Source organism: Microtus pennsylvanicus, chromosome X, assembly GCF_037038515.1.
Source record: "Microtus pennsylvanicus isolate mMicPen1 chromosome X, mMicPen1.hap1, whole genome shotgun sequence".
Lineage (NCBI taxonomy): Eukaryota > Metazoa > Chordata > Mammalia > Rodentia > Cricetidae > Microtus > Microtus pennsylvanicus.
Window position 1 is genome coordinate 80,048,792 of NC_134601.1, and position 5,071 is coordinate 80,053,862.

Here is a 5,071-nt window from a genome sequence, read left to right on the forward strand (position 1 = left end):
CTAATCTACATGGGAAGTAGAAAAAGACAAGATCTCCTTAGTAAATTGGGAGCATGAGGACCTTGGGGGAGGGTTGGAGAGGAGGGGAGAGGCAGCAAGGGGAGGAGAACAGAGAAAAATGTAGAGATATATAAAAGTCAATTTTAAAAAGCCATTAAAAAAGAAAATGTCATTCACTTACACAATAGAGTACTACTCAGCAGGAAAAAAACAATGGCATCTTGAAAATCGCAGGCAAATGGATGAATATAGAAAAAAATCATCCTAAGTGAGGTAACCCAGACTAAGAAAAACAAACCCAGTATGTATTCACTCCTAAGTGAATTTTAAATGCAAAGCAAATGTAAGCATGTTATAATTCACAACTCCCGAAAAGCTAGAGAAAAAGGAGGACCCTAAGAAACACACACATGGAGGGCCCCAGGAAAGGGAAATAGTTAAAATCTCCTGGGTCAACTAGGAAGGGTAGTAAAAGAGGGGGGATAAGGTAAGGGAACATGAGGACTTGATATGGCTGAGTTGGGGAAGAGACAGAGAGGGAGAGCAATGAAAGAGATATCTTAATGAAGGGAGCCATTGTAGTGGCAGGGAGAAACCAGGTGCTAGGAAAATTCCAAAAAAATCCACAAGGATGACCCCAGCTAAGACTCCTAGTAATAGTGGAGAAGGTGCCTGAACTGGCCTTTCCCTATAATCAGATTAGTGACAGCCCGATTTGTCATCATAGAAATTTCATCCAGGTACTGACTGAAGCAGATGTGGTGATCCACAACTAAGCACTATTCTGAGCTCCTGGGGATTAATTGAAGAGAGGGAGAAAGGATCATATGAGCAATGGGGATGAAGATCATGATTGGGAAAACCACAGAGACAGTTGACGTGAGTTAGTGAAAGCCCGGGGACTCTGGACTGACAGCTGAGGATCCTGCATAGGACTGAACTGAACTAAGCCCTCTGAATGTGGGCTTAGAACAGCCATGCGGCTTCATCTGTTTTGGGGGCCTGGCAGTGAGACCATAAATTATCCTGGATGCATGATCAGGCTCTTTAGAGCCCACTTCCTGTGGAGGGATACCTGGGATACCTTTCTCAGCCTTGATACAGGGGGAAGGGATTTGGTCCAGACTCAACTTGGTATACCTGATTCTGTTGATTCCCAGAAGGAGGCCTTTCCTCACCTGAGGAGTGGATGGGGGTTGGACAGGGCGAGGTGACAGGGTGGGAGAAGGGGAAGGAGGGGGAACTGGGGCTAGTATGTAAAATTAAAAATATTTTTAAATAAAAAAAGAAGAAAGGTTTTAGGTATTTAAAAAGCCACACTAGCATTTCTACAGAATACTGCTCTAAAATATAGATCCCTGGAATAATTTAGAAAAATCTAGAATTCACCTTATTTTCTTCCCCCGTAGAATATATAATTTGTTTTTTTTTAATTATCAGAAATTACTAAAGAAATTCAAACAAAATTTTCTTACCCGCAAAGGCTAAGAAAATACTTCTTCATGATATGATGGACAGGAACCTTCAAGATTCACCTGTGAAGGATAGCAACACCCAGGCTATTTCAAATAGAGTCTATGAAATCCACCAAAGGAGTGAGCAGACAGCTGTGAATGCAGAGCATAGAGGAAGATTCAGCAGCATGAGTGACCCAGGGTAGGGGATTCCTTATCAGAAATTTTGTTCTTATGTTTAGTCTCTTTATTACATTATCTAATTTTGATTGTGTGTTTTCTCATTATTGTAATGTTTTTTTCATTTTTACTTATTATCTTTGCCTATTTTTTCCTAATCCTATGGCCCCTTTCTCTTCATCTTCATCATAATCCCTCTTTGGTTCTTTTTCTTTGCTTTCAATTATTAAATAATGCTTCCTTTGCCATTTCTTCCATCTCCCGCCCTCCTTTCACCTCATCCACTCACTGCTTCCACAATTACTCTAAGTACATTTTAATTCCAAAGCACACTCTATATTACTTTTTATATTTACTGCCTTGTGGTAATTGGTGATATATTAGTGTGTTTAAATTAATTTTGAGCATACATTTCTACACCTGGTAGAGTTAGGTTTGGTGCTGCTACAACAGTTGGTTTAATGCATGTTGAGTACTACTGCAGACTTCAAGATCAGACTACTAAGAAGATTTCCAAATAAAACAACAAAAAATTAAAATCAAAGTATATACAAACTGCAACACAGAAGAAAACAAAAAATAACGCAACATGACTTCTCCAAATGATCATAGCTCCTCAATAACAAAAAAATACTGACATGGGTAAAATATGAAATTAGAAGTCAAAAAGTTATTAGCAAAAATTAGCAACAACCTGAAAGAGATTATAAACAAGTATATGAGTGAGGCATGGAAACTAAACCAAGACCTAGACAAGAAAGCTAGTAACATACAGAGGAAAGTCAACAACATGTATGAAACTCAAAGACAGGATGGAAAAGACATAAGCTTGGAAGAGAAGTTCATCAGGAAAATTCAGAATTTGAAAACAAATAGGACTGTTAGAAATAAAGATTTCAGTAACTCTAAAAATGCAATAGAAGTACCACAAACAAACAAATAAATAAACAAACAAATGACAGACCATCAGATAGAGGTCAAGGTCAAGGTATTACATTAAAACGCTAGTAATGGAAAAAATAAATGATCATGACCACACCGACCCAAAACTCTGGATTAGTATCAAGATATCAAACACAGAAACTCATGGGATAGATGAAGGTGCAGTAAAATCAAAAGTCACAAGTTTCTAGTCAACAAAATTGCAGCAGAAAATTGATTAAATCTGTATAGACATCCAAACACAAGTGGCCTTTAGAACCCTAAAAAAACATCACTAGAGAAGAACAGCATCAAAGGATATTATAAGCAAATGGTAAAAATATAATGCTTAAGGCTGACAATGGAAAACACAACCCACCCAAAATGTAAGCATGTCTGAATAATATCAGATCCTTCACCAGCAGTCTTAAAGATGTGAAACCACAGAATTTATGGCCCCAAAGTAAATGAGTACCAACAAACATTTCTATATCCAACCAAACTATAAGTTTGAAGCCACCAAACAAGCACTGTAGAAAATGCTTAAAATAATACCACAGATTGACGGAGATGGGGAGATTCATGATGTGCCAAGTTGCACAATCATGAGTCTCCAAATTTCTATTCCCAGTATCAACGTAAATGCCAGGCACTATAGCAAACATCTGTAACTCCAATGCTGATGACAGGCAGATTCTTCTCATTGGGTACCAGTCTAATCAAGTGATTAACTCAGGGGCAGTATTAGATATTCTGTCTCTAAAAGTAAGATGGAGAGAGATCAAGAAAGATATATAAGGTCAAAACTCTGTCTTTTTTCTGTAAACACTGTGCACACACTCAGAGACATGCATAACACACACACACACACATACAGAGAGAGAGAGAGAGAGAGAGAGAGAGAGAGAGAGAGAGAGAGAGAGAGAGAGAGTCCTATATGCAGAAAAGAAAAAGTCTTTTCATGGGAGTACAAAAAGTATATATTTTATGAAAAAAATAAATGACCAAGGAAAGTGAGGAAAGGAACTATCATGTCCAACACAGAAAACCTCTAATTCTATTAGAGAAAACAAAACAACCAATAATAAAATTCAAGCAACCCAAAACACATCCAACAATTCCACTCTTGGGAATATACCCAAGAGATGCCCAATCATACTACAAAAGCATTTGTTCAACTATGTTCATCGCATCACTATTTGTAATGGCCAGAACCTGGAAACAACCTAGGTGCCCCTCAATAGAAGAATGGATAAAGAAGATGTGGCAATATATACATTAGAATTCTACTCCGTGGTAAAAAAAAATGACATCTTGAATTTTGCATGCAAATGGATGGAAATAGAAAACACTATCCTGAGTGAGATAACCCAGACTCAAAAGGATGAATATGGTATGTACTCACTCATAAGTGGATTCTAGCCATAAACAAAGGCTCTTGAGCTTATAATTCTTGATCCTAGAGAAGCTAAATAAGAAGGTGAACCCAAAGAAAAACATGTAGTTATCCTCCTGGATATTGAAAGTAGACAAGATCGCCAGGCAAAAGTTGGGAGCATGGGGGTGGGGGTGGGGTGGGGGTAAGAGGAGATGGGGAGAGAGAAGTGAGAAGGGGAGGATGGGGAGAGCTTGGGGGGATGGGATGGTTAAGATGGAGGAAGGGTAGATATGGGAGAAGGGAAGAAGATATCTTAACTAATGGAGCCGTTTTAGGGTTGGCAAGAGACTTGGTTCCAGAGGGGTTCCCAGGTGTCCAAGGGGATTTCCCCAGCTAGGTCCTTGGGCAGCCGAGGAGAGGGTGCCTGTACTGGCCTTCTCCCATAGCCACACTGATGAGTATCTTGCATATCACTATAGAACCTTCATCTGGCGATAGATGGAGATAGAAACAGAGACCCACATTGGAGCACCGGACTGAGCTCCCAAGGCGCAGATGAAGAGCAGAAGGAGGGAGAACATGAGCAAGGAAGTCAAGACCGCGAGGGGTGCGTCCACTCACAGAGATAGTGGGGCTGATCTAATGGGAGCTCACCAAGGCCAGCTGGACTGGGACTGAACGAGCATGTGATCAATCCGGACTCTCTGAATGTGGCTGACAATGATTGCGGACTGAGAAGCCAATGATAATGACACCGGGTTTTGATTCTAAGGCTTTTTGGAAGCCTAGTCTGTTTGGATGCACACCTTCCTAGACCTGAATGGAGGCGGGAGGGCCTTAAACTTCCCACAGGGCAGGGCACCCTGACTTCTCTTAGGACTGGAGAGGGAGGGGAAGAGGAGTGGGAGGAGGGGGAGGGAAACGGGAGGAGGTGGAAATTTTTAACAAAGGAATTAAAATAAATATATAAATAAGCAACAAAACAAAAAAAAAACCCACATCCAATTGAATTAAATGAATTAGGAGACCTCTGTTAATAACAAGGTTAAATATAAATGGCTTTTACACACCAATAAGAAGAGATTAGCTTATTCAATTTAAAGACAAGATCCAATGATTTATTGTATTTATAGGCTGT